The following is an 18,821-nucleotide window of genomic DNA, read 5'->3' as shown; positions in this document are numbered from 1 at the left end:
GATGGTCCCGTGGCTGCGGCCACAGGGGGCACTGGAACCTCCTGTTCCTGCTGTTCCTGCTCCTGCTCCTCCTCTTCCTGCTCCTCCTTTTCCTCTCTCCCTTCTCCTCCTCCTCCTTCCTAATCCCACCTCGTCCCCAGTTCCTGCCTTCTGTGTATTTAGAGTGGAGAACCTTGCTTGTTTTTAGAACTAGAACAAAGATCCCAGATGGAACAAGGCTTGCTGCTTTTAGTCAGAACTATCAGTGACTAAAGGTCACGTTTCCTTTGCTTTGGTGCCGTCCTTGTTCTCCTCAGTGTTCAGGCTGGGCTATGGGGTGTCCTTGTTTGCTGCATTTTCCGAGTTCCTCTTGCATCCTTTGGGCCATGGGCTGTGCCCTGGGAGGGTTCTTTGTGCTCCTTTGTGACACAGGAGAACCTTCCAGGTGGTTTCTGCGTGAGCTGCTGCTGGGATGTCACAGGAACAGCGCCACGTCGCCGTGGTGTTCCCGTTGCTGTGGGACACGGAGGCCTCAGTGCCCAGAGTGGCTCTGGGCTCGCTGCCGGAGGATCCTCCTGCCCGAGGCATTCTCAGCAGCCAGCCCAGCCCTGTCCTTCTGTGCTTGCAGGGCTACAGGCTGCAGGCGTGTGCAGCGCAGCCAAAATGATCCAGCACGTGGCTGCTGCAGTTTGCACTCTGTACTCTGTGGCTTATTCGGGGTATTTTTTAACCCACTTGGCACGTAAGTCGAGGTTTTCCCTCAGTGCAGCATCTGTGGCTTTGGGCTTGCTGTGTGCTTTCTGTTCTTCCTCTGGAGCTGAGTTGACTTTGGAACCAAATGGCCATGAAGACACCATTGCTTTGGGAGAGCTCCTGCCAGCAGCTGCAGCTGAAAAAGGGGGTGTCTGCAGCCAACGGGGCGTGTACAGCATCTGCAATGAGCCCTGGGGGGTTCTGTTCCCTCAAGCAGGGAGTCTGTGCCAGCAGAGCCTGGAACTGCCTCCCTTTGCTGCTCCAGCCAAGAACTGACCCAGCCCAGTGTTTTGTGCTTGTTCTCTTGCTTGCTGTGGGAAGGGACTGTGGCTCCTGGAGGGATGCAGTGAAAGCAAAATGCTCTCTTGGGGTTGCCTTGCTCCATGGCATTCCCCAGCACTGGCAGTTTTTCTCCTAACAGCATCTGGTTCATGTTCCCTCTCCCATTACAGGGCACCTCCTGTCTGGATTCCGAGCAGCTCCTCCTTCGGTGAGTGGGAAAGGAACCTTTGGTGTTTGGAATTGTGCAGCGAGTTGTGAGCTCGGCATGTGGCAGTCGAGGGCTAGCCTGGGAGGCTGAAGGAAAGTTCCTGTCAGTGTCTTTGCAGCAGCAGCAGCAGCAAAGGAATTCCCATCAGTTTTCTCCTTTTCTACTGAAGAGTTTTTGAAGAGCTGCAGGTCTGGTTTTGCAGGCAGAGGATTGCTTGCTGGCTTTAGCCATGGTGGAAAATGGAATTCCCAACAATAAGTGGCAATGTCGACTTTAGCCCATTGTTAGTTGGAACAGCTCCAAACCCCATTTCTGCTTAGTGCAGCTGGATGTGCAGCTGAGGATAAATAAGGTGATAACTGAGATAGAACTTCCCGTCCCTCACGCTGCCGTCTGTCCACAGGGCACAGAAGCAGCACCAGCACCTCCTGGGGCTCCCTCTGCTTCCAAAGAGGAGGTCAACAAGGAAGAAGACAGCAGTGAGCTTCCCGCTGCTCTGGGGGACGATGGTGAACTTCCCTCAGTGCTGGGAGATGACAGTGAACTTCCCGCTGCCCTGGGAGACGAGGGCGAACATCCCGCGGGGTGGGAATGCAACGGCGAGGCTCCCGCGGGGTGGGACAAGGACAGGGGACATCTCCCGGCCTGGGACGAGGACGGTGGATGTCCCCTGGTGTGGGACCAGAGTGGCCAAGCTCCCGCAGAGTGGGATGAGGACAATGGATGTCTCCCAGTGTGGGATGAGGATGGAGGATATCCTGTGGCTTGGGAAGATGATGGTGAACCTGCAGCGTTTTGGGATGAGGATGGAGAAGCTGCAGCATTTTGGGAAGAGGATGGAGAAGCTCCCTCTGCTTGGGAAGAGGACAATGAACCTCCCTCCGCTGTGGGATCCTGGGCTGAACATTCTGACAGCAGCACAGCTGGGCAGCCAGAGGGGAGAGGGGAGTGGTGCCTGATGCAGCTGAGTACGTCTGCTCTGTTCCTGGGTGCCCGAGCAGGTGCTGTGTGTGTGTCTGGGCATCAGCTGCACCCAGTGTTGCTCTGCAGCTGAATGTCACCGAGCCATTGATTGTCCTTCCCCAGCTGACACCAAGGGGCTCACGGCCCCAGGGAGTGGGGCTGGTTGTGGCTCTGCTGCAAGGCGGGGTCTCACTCTGGGAGGGAGCGTCTTCCACGTGGTTTCTTTCAGGGAACACCGTGAGCGAGGAGGAGCCTGCCGAGAAATACCTGGAAGTGGAGCAGATTGGCCAAGGGTAAGTGCACGGCAGCTGCTGCTGCACAAGCAGGGCCGGGTGTTGTGCTGGTGCAGGATCAAGTGAGAAGTCAGGAGAGCTCCAAACACCTTCAGACACTGGGCTACCATCCTGCTGTCTCTCAGTCCTGATCAGAATTGATAACTGTGGTCAGAAGGCGCCGTCAAAGGCCCCTGAGGCTGGCAGTGTCCTGCCTGCAGCAAGGAGCAGGACCTGGAAGATCTTCTGTCCCTGGAACTGGATTGCCTAAAAGAGCAACTCACCATGTGGTGACTGTCAGAAAACAGTTCTCAAGAAGATTTCTTTCAAATATTTTCCTTCAAAAAATATCCACTGGTCAGGATTATGAATTTAATAGTTTAGAAACAGAAACCAGAGATGAACTAATAAGTGCTCTATTCTAGCACAGGTAGCAGACCCCATCCATTCAGTAACAGACACAGAGCTGATGCACTTGGGGGGAAAATGCATCACCTGCCTGATGGCAGGGCCCTTGTGGAACCTGCAGGTCTTAGGCAGGAAATGGAAAAGGATGAAATGGATTCTTTTCCAGGTCTTTAGACACCCATTTCTCACCTCAGGTTTTGAACTAAAGCAATTCAGGGTGGACATTGGGATTTTCTCCAGCCCAATTCCTTTGTGTTGGGTCTCAGTTTTCTCCTGCACACCTTGCATGGCAGAGGGCTGGTGGCTGCTGTGCTGTTGTTGGAAGGGTCGATGCACCCAGGTGTTTGTGAACGCTGCAGGCAGCAGAGATCTCCTGTCTGGGCTGGCTTTCCCTGCCAGGGCCTAAAGCGCTGCTTCTTTCTTCTCTGCTGTTTTGTCTCCAGGGCTTTCGGAACCGTTTATAAAGGACTCGACAGGGCCACTGGAGGAGAGGTCAGTGCCAACACGCCCAGCACGCCTGGCAGCTCTCCAGGGCTTTCCCCTCTGCTGGGAGCTGTGGCTGCAGCTTTGGGGGCCAGCAGAGCTTTCCTGCCCAGGCTGCTCCTCTGAAGGCAGAGCAGTGTCAGCCTGCAGAGCACAGCTGGGACAGACTTGGTCCTTCTGAAGCGCCAAAGGAATGCAAGGAGGGCAGCGGTGTCTGTCAGAGCAGGACACGCTGGCTTGGCCTTCATATCTAAAAGTGTGAATGCATCAGCTGCTGGAGACTGAGGCCCAATTTATCTTCATCCCAGCCTCAGATAGGAACATTATCTAGCTATTAGCTAAACTATAACACTATTATGTCCATCCTGCCTTTCATTTTCAAAGGCTACCTCAAGGCCTAATTAGGGAGAGATCCTGCTTGGGCTCAGTTTGGGGTTTTAGTCCTACTTCAGCTGTTCGCAGAGAGTGAGGGAGAGAAATGAGAAGATGGATGTCCAGAGCAAAGCTCTCTCCTAATCCTGCAGTTGTGTTTGGTCTGGTGTCAGTGACAGCCTGTGACAGGGATCACCTGAGCAATGGGTGTGCGTGTCTGCTTTGTTCTGCAATCCCAAACAGAGCAGCTGGATCTGAAATCATGACCAAATCCCATAGAATTGCTAAGGGGTTCCTGGCTGTTTTGCTCTGTTTTCACAGAACCAGAATTACCTCCTGCTTGCAAAATGGGTTTGAATAATAATGATAAGAATGTTGAGGCCATTTGAGAAGACTGTAGGTGCAGAGAATGTTGTTAGAGCTTTGAGGCTGACAGCTGAGGGACCATTTCTGCAGAGCTTGCAGGGCCAAATGTCTCTGGCCATGTGTCCTGTAAGCAGCCCCCAGCTGGCAGAGCAATGGGCTGTGGGAATGGCCCTTGCTGAGCTCTGGTGTCCCATCCCAAGGCAGTTTGGCACAGCCTGGCTCCATTGCTCCAAAAAGACTCGCTCCGTGTTTGCTGTGGCCTTCTGCCACAGACTCCTCCAGTTAAAGGCTGCAATGTCCCTTCAGGTGGCCATCAAGAAAATGAGTCTCAGAGGGCAGAACAGGGAACGAGCTGTGAATGAGATCCTGCTCCTGAAGGACAAGAAGAACCCCAACATTGTCAATTCTTTGGACAGGTGAGTGCTTCAGGTCTGATCCCGTGCCGGGGCCCTGCATTTCCTGGCATCTGGAGTCTGTAGCCTGTTTTGAAAATGCCTGACCCAGCCACATCTTCCCTGTGGGAGATTAGGGACCGGCAGCAAGATCTCGCGTTGTTATGGGCAGACAGAACCCGTCCCCTTTACTGTTACTTAGCCCTGCGTGTTGTTGATCGTTAACCCCCGTTATAAATGACCCTGTCTAACCGTTAATAAACACCATTTCACCGTCCACCACACTGGTGTGTGCGTGTGCTTGGTCCATGTGGCAAAGGTGCTGCCACCGAGCCGTCCTGAACCCGGGATGCCACGCCCCAAGCGTAGCCTGGTTTGAAAATGCCTGACCCAGCCACATCTTCCCAAACCAACAGCCTGGCAGTTCACTCCCTCCATGTACTTTTGTTGCTTTGCTTTGGTTTTTCCTTCAAGTTGACCCCGTTTGCTGTGTCTCTCAGCAAGTGCTGATAAACCACAGCAGAAATTATTTCCCTTGGCTTCTTCTTCCCAGCCCTTTTCCATTGCTACAGATGCCAGGAAGATCGGGTTCTTGTTTCCAGAAATGCCTCATTTCCCATTTTTCACTGGCCTTGCCTGTTTCTGAAGGGACTTTCTGAAAGGTTTTCTGACTGCTTTTGTCCCAAGTGCTGCACAGCCTCCTCCCCTGGATAACCCTGGCAGTTGTGTTGCCTTGTTCTGGAGGGAATGGTGGAACTGATGAGTTCAGAAGCTGAACCAGCTGGGGCCAAGTGTTGTGATTCCATATTGATCTGGGCTGTTGCTAAACTGCATTTTTCACCTGCTTGCCATCTAAGGCCTCTCCTTTCTCACAGGTGTCTCCTTCCCCTTTAGACTGTGCAGATTCCAAGGGCTGGGCAGCCTGGCAGGAATGTCTCTCCATCTGATTCTGTCCTCACTGACAAGTGACCTGGAAACAAAACTCCACTCCTGGCTTTTCCATGGGGGAATTGAGCTCTGCACTTTCATCTCCATGCCATTGTTTTCCTCTTCCAGCTTCCTTGTTGATGGAGATCTCTGGCTGGTGATGGAATACATGGATGGAGGAACTTTGCGGGACGTTGTCAGACAGACGCGCATGGCTGAAGGAGAGATGGCAGCTGTCAGTCGGGAGGTGAGGGATCCTGCTTGTCACTCCCATGGCTGGGACACGATGGTCCTTCCAAACAGGGCATGAGAACAGGAGTGGCTCCATGCTCAGGGCTTTGTTTCTGTGTTGTTTTCATGAGCTGGAGAAGAAAGAGCCTCTGCAGTGAACGGCCTGCCAGCATCACTGCACTTCTACTCTGTTCTTGTTCTCTCTATGGCTGTTGTGGTACTCTCTGTCTGCTTTGGATTTGATTTGCTGTTCTCAGCTTTGCCTTGAGCTGTTTGCCTGGAGCTTGTGTGCACTGCACTCCTGGCCTGTCACAGCAAAGCTGCTGCTGGCAGAATTCTGAGCTGTCCTTCTTGGTGTGATATATTCCGGCCCTTGATTTTTGCCCTCGTGTTTCTTGTTCTCTCTCAGTGTCTGCAGGGCCTGGATTTCCTCCATTCCAACCGGGTGATCCACAGGGATCTGAAGAGCTCCAACATCCTCCTGGGCATGGACGGCTCTGTCAGGCTGGGTGGGTGTTCCTGGCCAGGCACGGCGCTCCCGGGCTGCGGGGCTGGGGCTGCTTCCCAGGGAGGGCCAGAGCCCCACAAGGGCTGCTGGGGGCACTGCCCGGCCCCTGCTGCCAGCTGAGAGCGGCTGCCCCAGCAGAGAGCTCAGGAGAGGAGCAGGGGGCCAGCAGTGCCTTTGCTCTGGCCATGGCCCTTCCAGAGGGGCAGCAGTGGGAATCTAAAGCTCCAAGAGAATCAGTAAAAGCCACTGCAGGAAAGCTGAGGGTTTCTTGAAGGGTCCAGTTCCATCTTTCCTTGGCTACAGCCCTGAGGACTTTTCCAGCTGACTTCACTACTGCACTCTCAGATTGAGCGTGCAGTAGATTGAATCTTTGTGCTTGGTTTCCTCATTGCAGCTGCCTTTGACAGGGTTTGTTTCTGTCCTCAGCTGATTTTGGCCTCTGCGCTCAGCTCAGCCCTGAGCAGGACCAGCGCAGCTCCATGGTGGGCACTGCTCACTGGATGGCCCCAGAAGTTGTGACCAGATCTCCTTATGGCCCCAAGGTGGACATCTGGTCCTTTGGCATTGTGACCATCGAGATGGTGGAAGGAGAACCTCCTTACTTCAGGGAAACGGCGGCCATGGTAAGAGGCAAATTCTCCAGGGGCTGCATAGGCTGCGAGCACAGGGGGACCCTGCACTGGGAGCAGCAGCTGGAGGTTTCTGCACATGGGAAGGGAATTCCCAGAGGACTTGTGCCTCCACACAGACGAATTTTCTGCAATCTCCAGCAACAATTTGCTTTGGGCTTTTCATTGTTGCAGCTCTTCTAGCTGAGAGGATGACCTGGAAATATGAAGCAAGTGCATCAGCTCTAATGTTATCTTGCAAGAAAACCCCACACCATCCCCAAATCCCAGCCCCAAACCCAACAAGATTTCTGCAGGAGTTTCTAAAAGACATTTTGCAAGATGATCTCCCCTGATTCTTCTCACTGGGAAACTTGTTGAAAACATGAAGATGATGGTTTAACATCCCCATAGTCCAACACATTTCTTTCCTAGTCCAAGCTACTTTTTCCGTGTCACCAAGCCTGAGCTTTCAGCATCACAAACCTCCTGTTTCTTGCCTGGCAGTTTCTGGGATGGGGCATCAGGAATGCATTTACTTGAGTGTCAGTGGCACTGCAGAGATGCACTTGATGGAAGAATCCTCTGAAATAACACAGGCAGACCACAGTGAATCTGGAAAATGGCCTGTAAAGCTGGTGTCCATATTTGGAGAAGCAAAATGGGCTATTTCTGATGGAGGTTCCTACTAACAAAGCCCGCCAATGAAACTGGCTCTCAAGGCGAGATCATTTGGATGTTGCAGTGGCTGTGGCAGCCGCAGGGTTTGGGTTTTTTGCTTGGCATAGCAAAATGAGCTCTGAGCAGCATCTCTGGCAGGGAGGAAAGTGCCCCTGGAGCTGGGGCTGAGGCCCCGGGGTGGATGTGAGCCCGTGTGGGTGTGAAGGAAGCTGGCAGAGCGCTGAGTTTGCTTTCCCTGCAGGCTCGCGCTCTGATCCGGCAGAACGGGACCCCGCAGCTGCAGGAGCCCCGGCGCCTGTCGGCTCTGCTGCGGGACTTCCTCGAGTGCAGCCTGGAGCCGGACGAGGAGCGGCGCTGGGCTGCCCAGGAGCTGCTGCAGGTGAGAGCCAAGGGCTGCAGGGGAAGCAGCAGCGCCAGGGAGGGGTTTTCTTGTGGGGCCCCCTCCGATAGTCTCCAGTCTCGCTGCGTTCCACGCGCAGAGCGAGCAGAATCCTCGCCTGCTGTGGCCTGGCAGGCTCCTTTCGAGCTCATCTGGACCTGGTGCCCCACAGTGAGCAGGGACATCTTCAAGCAGCTCAGGGGCCTCAGAGCCCTGCCTGACCTGAGCTTGGATGTTTCCAGGCAGGAGGCACCTCCCACATCTCTGGGCACCTTCTGTCAGTGTTTCCCCACTCTCCTGGTTAAAAAATTCTTCCTTAGATCTAATCTGAGCCTGCTTCCCTCTCCTGAGTTTCAAACCATTTCCCTTTGTCCTGTTGCAACAGGAACTTGACTCTGGAAAGTAACAGTTAATTTCTTTCCTTTTTATCCTTTGGACAGCACCCATTTTTATCATCAGCCAAGCCTCTCTCCAGCCTGACCCCTCTGATCACTGCAGCAAAGCAACTGAGGGAGCAGCAGAGGAGATGAAGTACTTGAGGACAGCTTCTTGTTACAGTAGTTAGGACAACTAGTTAGTCATGGTAGTAAGCACTGGTAGTTAATTATGGTAGTTAGCACTGGTAGTTAGTTAGGGTAGTTAGCATTGCTAGTTAGTTATGGTAGTTAGAGCAGCCTGTTTGTTATGAAAGTTTTATGAATAAAAACTCTCTTAAACCTCAACTCCCCTGACTTGTCCCTTCCCTCTCCCGCCGTGACTCAGCTGCCCGGAACAATGTGAGGGGAGAGCGGGCCCAGCCTGGCCCAGAGCTGAGCCCCAGCAGAGCCCTGGCAGAGCCCAGAGCAGCCTCGGCACCTGCAGAGTCAGCCTGGAAGGAGGCGCTTGGAGCCTTCTCGGCTGCACCCGGCTCTTGGTTACAAACTGTGTGTGCTGGAAAATGCCACCGGCTCTGCAGGAGGGCAGAAGGGGCCTGGGGAAGGCCCAGGTGCTCCATGCAAGGGAAAAACCTGCCCTGGGTTTGTTATAAATAACTAGGTAGTGTTGGCTTTTGCTACTATGTATTGACTTCTGCAAAATATTCTTAATCACAACAAATTTGATATAGTACAGTTTGTAATCACTTTTCACTGCTTTTGCTATAGTATAATTTGTCAGCTTTTTGTGGCCAATGCCCTGGCCCCTGTGTAGCTCATATCCTCAGAACATCATTTATGGATGATTTTTTAGTTAGTGGACAGTGTGAAAAACATACATTATAGTTTTGGCTTTTGCAAAACATTAAAGTGGATGCCATGTGTTGTGCATTAGAATGTTAACTTTTACAGATGTAGCTGTAGTTGTGAAATAAGAACTAATGCTTTTATTTTTGTAACTAACTGACAATACTGAGAATGAGTCAGAGATATTTGTGAAATAGCTAATGTTCAATTAAAGTACTTGGAAATAGCTAAAAGCGTCTGCATGGTCAGATAACATTTAAGGAAGGGATGTGATGAGGCCCCTGCCACTGACCCTTCCACTGTCAATAACTGTCACCTGCTGAAACCACAGAACAGGGGCCCTTGTGAGGCAGTGACACACAACCCTCAAAACAGCAATCCAGGATTCCTGCACGTGCTCTAAAAAGGCGAGTTGGGGGTCAAACCAACCTAAAGAATTCCTGGAACATGTAAATGAGTTCAAGGAAATTTTTAATATGTATAATCATTATGAATATGTATTTGAGGAAGAGGAGGGACAAAGGCGGATCGAGGCTGAACTGAGGGAGCCAGGCCATCGATCCCTGCCTGAATTTGCAGCCCCCACCTGTGGGATCATCGCCCTCCCCATTGCGCCGGTGAATGGGGAGGGGGAGCTCGGCCCGGATATCCCAGGGGGTCCCTGGGTTGGGTTTTTGGGGGGATGTTTGGAGAATGAAGAAGTCCAAGGCTGAGCAGAAAAGGCCCCTTGGGGGGACATCGGGGGGTGGTGGTGGCGGCTGCCGGCAGAGGCAGCCTGGAGGAGCAGAGCCCTGTGTGCCCCAGGAGCCCAAAGTGGGGAGCCCAGAGAGGGGGGAGCGCCGCCATTGGCGGGAGCCTCAAGAGCCTGGAGAGGGGCAGGGGGGACTCCTTGGAGCTGCTGCAGCCCAGAGCAGAGAATGAGGGGAGAAGGGAGCCCGGGAGCCCAAACAGCCCCGGCATCCCGAAATGGGGAGAGCGAAGCGGGGGGAGCTTTTGGCATTGCTGGGACTGTCCGCAGCCTGGGCAGGGCGGGCACCGAGGAGAAGGGGGACCCCCAATCCAAGCGTGACCCCAGCAGCTGGGACAGGGGGGAACCCCAGAACAACAGAGGGGAGGGACCAGGGACAGGGAACTCCTGGGTGGCTTTTTCAGGGCTGAATCTTGGTGTTTGGGAGGTTTTTCTGGAGCCCAGATGGCCGGTGACTTGTAGAGATGGAGTCGGGCCGAGGGACCTTCAAACTCAACGTGTGTTGGGGAAGATGAAACAGGAAAGCCTTTTAAATATGATTGTCTGGCGAAAGATTTTGACAATATAGAAAGTATAAGGAAGATTGAAATGAAAGCAAGCTTTGAGATACCTCAGTTAGTGAACAACTGGAAAACAATGGTGTGGCCCAACTGAAGGTAATCCCCTTTTGATGGAACAATTCCCTCTGCTTGCAGACAGATCCAAGGGTCAGAGCAGACCCTACTAGCTCAGCAGAAGGGGTCCAAAGAGGAGTTTTTAGGGTGTAAAATGTAACACAGTATGGTGATGTAGTGATTCTTACAGGCTGTATGTAAATGCTATAGGATTTGTATCTTGTACTAGATTGGTTAGTGAGAAATAGAATATTCAACACAGAAGAAGATTTATTGTATTGTAACGGGAATCTTTCTCTCTTACACTCTTCCCCTCTTGCTCTCTTACCCTCTCATCCTCTCTACCCCTCTCTTCTCTCGGGCCTGCTCCGAGCTGTGCCTGGCAGCTCCAAGCAGGGCCCTGCACCCAGGCCCTTTGCAATAAACCGCAAGTTCCACGGCCTGGCTGCAGAGATCTCTCATCTCCGTCCGTCCCGACCGTCCTACCCCCCGATTCTCCTACAAACGCGCTCATCCCTTGTTTTCCCCAAACCAGGATTTCCCATTGCCAACCCCAGGGAGGCTGCGAGGAAGAGGAAGATGCCCCGGGACACTGAGGCAGGTGAGGAGGAAGTCAGTGCCCCTTTCCCCTCTGTGCTGCTCCATATCCCAGCCCAGCAGGGCCCCCGGCTGCAGCTCAGCCCTGGGGGGATCTCTTTGCCCTTGCCTGTGGCACGGAGGCAAATCCCATCCTGTCCTTGTCCTTCCTCCCCCAGAGCAGGAGCCGAGCATGGAGAGCAGGGAGGACAAATGCCCGCGGCAGAACCTGGTGGCAGAGGCTGTTTTGAGCGGCTCCACGGCGCAGGAAGCCAACGGGGAGGAAAAGCCCCAGAGATGCCGCACGAGGAGGGGCTGCAAACGCAGATGGCAGGGATGCGAGGGGGAAAGAACCAGCCTGGGCCGGGAAGGCAGCCGGAGATGGAGCCAGAGCTCGGAGCTGGTGCTCCATGATGGGGAGAAGCCCCACACATGCGTGGATTGTGGGAAGAGCTTCAGGTGGAACTGTGACCTGATTGTGCACCAGAGGATCCACACTGGGGAGAGGCCCTACGAGTGTGGGGAGTGTGGGAAGAGCTTCAGCCAGAGCTCCAGCCTGATCAAGCACCAGAGGACCCACACTGGAGAGAAGCCCTACGAGTGTGGGGAGTGTGGTAGAAGCTTCAGCCAGAGCTCCAGCCTGATCAAGCACCAGAGGACCCACACTGGGGAACGGCCCTACGAGTGTGGGGAGTGTGGTAGAAGCTTCAGCTTGAGCTCCAGCCTGATCAAGCACCAGAGGACCCACACTGGAGAAAGGCCGTACAAGTGTTCTGAGTGTGGGATGCACTTCAGCCAGAGCTCCAGCCTGATCAGGCACCAGATGACCCACACTGGGGAGAGGCCCTACGAGTGTGATAAATGCAGGAAGAGGTTTCAGACCAGCTCCAATCTCCTCCTGCACTATTGGATTCACACGGAGGAGAGGCCCTTCCAATGCCCTGAGTGTGGGAAGGGATTCAGGCAGAACTCACCCTTGTCACCCACCAGCGCATCCACACTGGGGAGAGGCCCTATGAGTGTGATAAATGTAGTAGGAGGTTTCTGACCAGCTCCTCTCTCTTCCTGCACTATCGGATTCACACAGAGGAGAGGCCCTTTCACTGCCCCGACTGTGGGAAGGGATTCAGGCAGAACTCCCACCTCATCACCCACCAGCGCATCCACACAGGGGAGAGGCCCTACGAGTGTCCCCAGTGTGGGAAGAGCTTCTCCAGCAGCTCTAACTTGACCCAACACCAACGGAGGCACCGGTAAGGGAAGCCCTGCGAGTGCCCCGAGTGCGGGCAGAGCTTCGTGCGCTGCTCCAGCTCCATCCCCCACTGGAGGAGGCACTTTGGGCACAGCCCTGGTCACTCACATTCCCTGTGATCCATGTTGGGAACACACCTGGCTGCTTCTCCTTTTGGTTTGGTCTTAATTTTCCTCTGCTTCACCTTCATCCTTTAAAAACACCCAAAAGTGGGTTAAATGAAGGAAATTGATTGAATATATCTGCAGTTCCATAATTTCTCAGTTGTTTTAGAGGGAATTTAGGATTTGGGGACATGTTCTTTGTGGAGTGCTGCTGTTGCTAAGAGGCAGGAATTTGATCTCACCCTTCTTGTGTTGCTAAGAACTCCTCCCCTGACCCAAACCCCAACTCCACCCTTGGGATACCCTATAAAAACCCCACTGCCCTGCCTTTGCCCTGTCTTTGGGGGGTAAGAAATGGATTCCCAGAGGATCAGCCATTTTCCCACTGGATTCCCAAAATTTCAGCTTTTCTCCTCCTTCTCCTTCTCCTTCTCCTTCTCCTTCTCCTTCTCCTTCTCCTTCTCCTTCTCCTTCTCCTTCTCCTTCTCCTTCTCCTTCTCCTTCTCCTTCTCCTTCTCCTTCTCCTTCGTCTTCTAAGGGAGGAGGTTTGCATTTTCCATTTCAGTGGAGGCTCCTGAAATGGGGAGACACTCCCAAAGACGGGACATGTAAAATAGTTCCTGAAATATGTAAATGAGTTTGTCGATATGCATGAGGGTCTATGAATATGCAACAGACTGATGGAATTAAAACCAGATTAATTAAGGGGTATCCCCGGAAATAACTCGGAGGTCTCAGTGGCCATAACAACCTTTGCTGGATGGTCCTTGTCTCCCATGACATCAGCCTGTTGCATATTCATAGACTTTTTGCATATCCATAAACTACTTTACATATTCCAGGAGCAAAATTGGCTTCATCCTGTTTGGGGGTCCCACCCCCCTTCCAGCTCAATTTGGGGGTCCCATCCCCCTCTCAGCTCAATTTGGGGGTCCCACCCCCCTCTTTTCCCCTCTCTCCTTCCCCTTTCCGATCGTTCCCCCAATACCCTCCCCTGTGTTTGGTTTTGGGGGCTCCAGGGCCCTCCTGCTCCGTTTTGGGGTCCCGACCCGGTTTTGGATTAATTTGGGGCCCCCAGCCCATCCTCAGGGTCACCTTCCCCCGCTCCCCAAATTCCGCTCCTCGCAACTGATGAGTCATCAGCGAGACACGCTCTGATTGGCTGGAAATTACCCCGCGCCGTCTCTGACTATTGAACGCAGTGAGAGGCCTTGGTCTGTGCCTGGCACCTGATGAGTCAGAGTCGGGCCCGGGCGCTGATTGGCTGAAAATCGCTGAGCGGGGCCAGTGCTCTGAGTTTCTGCCCAGCAACTGGATTGTCATCAGTGCTGCACGTTCTGATTGGTCGGGATCTGTTATGGCGTGGGGACGGGAGGAACTGGGCTTACTTGGGGTTTATTTGGGTTTATTTAGGGTTTGTTTGGGGTTTATTTATGGTTATTTATGGACTATTTGGGGTTTTTCTTGGGTTTTACTTGGTTTATTTCTATTTATATGGGGTACTTTGGAATTATTTGGGGTTATTTGGGTTAATTTGGGCTTGTTTGGAATTATTTGGGGTTCTTGGGGTTTATGTTGGTGTATATGTTTTTTTTAGGTGTACTTGAAATCATTTGGGGGTTTTTATGTTTAATTTGAGGGTTTTTTTGTTTTTTTGTGGTTATTTGGATTTGTTTGGGGTTATTTGGCAGACTTTTAGGTATTGTTTGGGATTTTTTAGGGTTATTTGGTGTTTATTTCGAGTGTTTCGGGGATATTTGGGTTATTGGGGGTCATGTGGAGACAAAAAATCAGGGAATGTTTCTCCTTCAAAAAACGGGAATTTTTCCTTAATAATCTGAGAGGTTTTCCCCAGAAAACCGGGAATGTTCTCTTAAAAATCCCGGACTTTTCCCAGCCAATAGTGGACGCCCCACCCCAAACCAACCAATCACCTCCCCTCAGGAACACCGGCCTCCCCGTGCGCCAATCCAACCAATCACCGCACACCTCCCGTCAGATACGCCCGCCTCTGATGTGCCGAACCAACCAATCACCGCAGGTCTCCCCTCAGCAATGCCCGCCTCTCTCGAGCTGAACTAACCAATCACTGCGCACCTCCCCTCAGCAAAGCCCGCCTCTCCCGCCCCTCCTGTCAATCACCGCGCCCTCGACGAAAACAACCAATCACCGGGCGTCTTTCCATTGCAACTCCGGCACTCCCCGCGCCGCTCCAGCCAATCAGAGCAGAGCCCGAAGCCGTGCCCCCTGACCCCAGGGCCGGGCATGGAGCGGGCGCCCCCTTTTCCCCCCACCGCCCCTCGGGGACCCCCTCGGGGACCCCCGGGAGCCGCCCCGGGCTCAGGCGGGTCCTGCGGGAGGCGCTGGAGAGAGCGGGGGAGGTGCTGGGAGAGGACGGGGGGCTCCGGGAGCTGCTGAGGAGGCGCAGGAACAGGTGAGGGGTCCTGGAGGGGTCGTAAGGGGAATTTGGGGAGCGGTCTTGAGGACGTTTGGGGGGGATTTGGGGAGGGCCTGGGGGGAATTGAAGGGGTTTTAGCGGGGTCTGGGGGTGCTGGGGGGGCTTTGGGGGGAATTTGGGGAGGGTTCTTCGGGGGGTGTCACGATCCGTCCTAACAGACGGGTTTCGTGATGGTTCGTGGATTTGATCTCAGGGTGCAAAAAGAACCAACACGGTACAAGGGGGTTTGCAGTGATAATCGAAACAAATGCACCTTTATTGAATGACCACTGCAAAATGCAATAGAGGGATTAAGGGAGAGAAAAAGATAGAGGAAGAGAGAGACAAAAGAGAGAGAGAGAGAAAGAGGGGGATAGAGCTACCAAACGTAGAGACGAAGTCCTTTGGTCCAGTCCAGTCGAGGATCCGCCTGTTACGTCGGGGAGATCTTGAAATCTCTGGCTAACTCAGAGGTTTTTATTATGATAACTCTATTGGAAATTGCAAGGAGGGGGAAAGAGATACAATAAGGAATAGATGTAACAGGTAGTCCATGTTCTCAGCAGTAAACGAGAGCCATTGTGTTCTTGGTCCAGCAGTCACAACCTGCAGGCAAACATCTCGCTTTGGTCAGCTTGCCTCCCCCACACACCTGCCCCGGGCTGGGGGTTTCAGTCCCAGTCCTTGGAAGGAGCAGAGGGGCCTTTTCACATGGGGGTTTCATGTCTCACTCCTTGATGGAGAGGCTCCTTACATCTCAGTCTGTCTGTCACGGTGGTTGTAAAACAGGTGAGGGTCTTCTGTGGGGGGACCACCCAGAACTCAGGAGAATCCAGCCAGGCCGAGAGGTGGGACAGCTCCCAAGGCTGTTGTTGCAAAAAGGGCACGGTGCTTCCTTCTTCTTCTCATTGGGCTCAGTGTAGCACACAGCAAACAACACCTGTGAAAACAATAACCTAACATTGTGCTCTCAGGTCTTGAAGCCTTTGGCTTGTGTAACTTTCTCCTACAAAGCCCGAGATTTTCAGTGGTCCCCAGTGACGATTGTGAGGCAGATGAGGGATATTTCAGACAGACTCTCACACGACCCCGTGACTCACAATTGTCTTGAAGGGATCGTCATCAGCAGGGCTCTGGAGTGTCGCTGATAGGTCTTCATGACTCGCTGTACGTTGGTAGTATAACCCGGAAAAATAGGGACAGCATGACAGAGAGAGAGAGAGAGAAAGGAGGAAAAGAAAGGATAGGAAGAAGAGGGGAAAAAAAAGAGAGACAATAAACAAACATAATTAATATTGATCACAACAGTATCAATTTTATAACTATTTTCAAATGGTTAATTAATTGAAATAGTATTATTTTTATAACCATTCTCAAATGGTCAAAACAAATCACAAATATCAAAAGCAAAAGCAATAAACAAATCATAATATAAGCACTAACTTTAAAATGATTTTCTAAACCAATTCACTAAAAATCAAAAGTAATTCCCACAAAATCATAAATGGAAATTAGGATTATTCCAAAACACATATGCTTATTCATAATTGCCTTGTGTCAAAGGCTTGGGGATGTTCACAGTGCATGGGACATCAGCCAAGTTGTGTGCATTAACTATAGACGTCAATCTTGTCAGCTGTTTCATGCTCCAATTCATAACGAATGGGACTGCTGATAAAATAAAACCAAGCAGAATTGGTATCAAAAGGATAACAATGGGATGACACAGACTGCTCAGGACACCCGTGGCAGTAGGAGACCACCTAAAAGAGTATCCCCACCCCCTGTGCTCGGCATCTTTCTCCGCTCTTTCCATGACACGGGGTATCTGTCTCACATTGTGATGAACAGTCACCAGGGCTTTCTGTGTGTTTTTCTGAATCTTCTCAAGGATTTCAACTAAGTCTCGATGGAGCAGCAGTTGTCTTACAAAAGTGAGATCCATCCCAATAGGCATAGGCATCAGTTTGTGAATCAGTGTGTAGTTGGATTGCAATGGGTAGTGAGAGGTAACTGGAGCTTCATAAGAGAAATCACATCCTGTAATCTTGGTAAAGTTACAAGCACAAACATTTGAATAATTTTTAGTATCTACTACAACATTCTCTACAAATACAAAATCACAAGCAGTTCTGAAGCATGCACATCTATTGCCTATATATACAAGGACTGTTTCAGAAGTCTCATTAGGATGAATTTCAAAATGACAGATATTTTGCTCTGTGTCTGAAAAAATGTCTTGAGCTATGATTGCATTGCTTTCACAGATGAACCCTTGTTGTTCTCGGACAATACAAGATTCTAAATTAACAGTTTGCCATTTCTCACCCATTTGATGGGCCCATTCCCAATGCTCATAAGGATAGAGAACAGCTCCATCATCATCCAGCCCTAATGCAATCATAGGAAATATCAAATGCACTGAGGCATTACGTATGGTTAACACAAAAGCCATGGCTGTGTTTGTAATGGGATTGTAAGTTAAATTCACTAAGTTCCACCAGGATTGGAATTCTCTTGCAAAATCAGTGGCACTGTCCCAAATTATTTTCCAAATTTCAGTAGGAAAAGTGCCTTCTTCACCTTCTCTTATCATTGAGGCAGCAACTGACTGCATCCACAATTGTGCCTGGATACAGCTGAGAGCCAAAGAAATGTTGTTCTGTGTAGCACCGAGTGTATCAATTACCAATTTGTGGTCATTTACATTTACCTTTTCCCAATTTGGCAAAATGTTTGATAGCAGCCACTGGTGTGTTCCTGAAGCCAATGACTGCAGTGGTTGTTGTAATTTGGTCAAATCTCTAGTTGTAGCAGCCAATTTTATTCATTAATACTTCTGAATCAATACTCTTTAGAATTCCCAATCCTGTTCCCACAACATCGGTTATGTCTCTTAGCGTCCGTCTTTTAAAGAGTTCCGCTTTTGCAACCAGGTCATCCAACCCTCAAAGGAAGTTTGCAAAAAAGGTGAACAGGCCGGCTGAATTTCTGAGACATTACTTTGCATCAGCAATTTGACTTGTTTAAGAGACCATGCCGGATTGAACAGTATTTGTTGTTGTCCTGTTTTCCTAATTATATCTGGTCCATTTTCAAAAATTCTTGGGCTAAGCATAAGCGGTGGTTGGGCTGGAGTGGTGGTGGTGTAAATTGTAACAAGTTGGGCTATAGCATTTACTATAAACTTAAAATGTAGGACCTACAGGCCTACATTTTTTGGACCAAAGATAAACCACTTCTATGGTTTGTGCCAATGTAAAATTGTGCCAACAATCCTGTAAGCTTGGGTGTGTACAAACCTTTTCATGCTTATTTGTTTGATCTGTCAAAACACCGATTGAGGTTGTGTTACTCTGGGTAGTTCCATTAATCATTCGGATCCTATACTAATTTTTTTCCCCACTATCCCTTGAAGCTGCCAGGTTTTTTGGTTTTCCCATTCCTGCCTAGTGTATATCTGATTTTCATGCATAATGACAGTTGATAGTTTTAAATCCCTCACGTTTCCCATGGATCCGGAAAAATGAACAAAAGCCTGGGACCAAGGCCATTCAGTATCAAGTTGACTAAGGGTGCTCTCAGTCCTTTCTACCCACTGGGGTGTGACTACTGTACTCAATGTGGACTTTGTTATAGCATTTATCTTAAATTTGTAAACCAGGCCTTTTAAACTTTATGGATTTGTCAAGTTATTTTGCCAACGGCGTGTCACATAAGTTGGTTTGGCTAAAGTGAAATTATGCCAGCAAGCAGTTGATTAATTTCTACAATCCTTTGTAATTGCATTGTTGGTTCTGGGGCCTAAAGTGTAGTTACCAACGTACTCCTGCCGGCAGCACAGAGTGAGGGGAATTTGTTTGGTACACTCCCACTTTGTCGTAGGACACAGTTCTGTTGTAGGGATGTGCAAATAGTTTTTTCCATCTGGTTCTAAAAAATTTCCGGCACCTGCAATGGAGGTGGCTTTCTCATAGAGAGATCCTTCCACTTTTCTGCACGCTACCACAATCGACTCACCAATTGTTCCAGTTAGGGTTCTAGTCCAGTCCTTCTGA

The 18,821-nt window shown here is 51.0% G+C and overlaps 1 pseudogene; it reads left to right on the top strand.

Moving 5' to 3' along the window:
• LOC136570612 (zinc finger protein 208-like) overlaps positions 1-18,821 on the top strand; it is a 625,335-nt pseudogene that overhangs the window by 174,642 nt on the left and 431,872 nt on the right.

Source organism: Molothrus aeneus, unplaced genomic scaffold, assembly GCF_037042795.1.
Source record: "Molothrus aeneus isolate 106 unplaced genomic scaffold, BPBGC_Maene_1.0 scaffold_35, whole genome shotgun sequence".
In the NCBI taxonomy this organism is placed as follows: Eukaryota; Metazoa; Chordata; class Aves; order Passeriformes; family Icteridae; genus Molothrus; species Molothrus aeneus.
The sequence above is the reverse complement of the archived record's forward strand: the minus strand, read 5'-3'. Positions and strand labels throughout refer to the sequence as shown.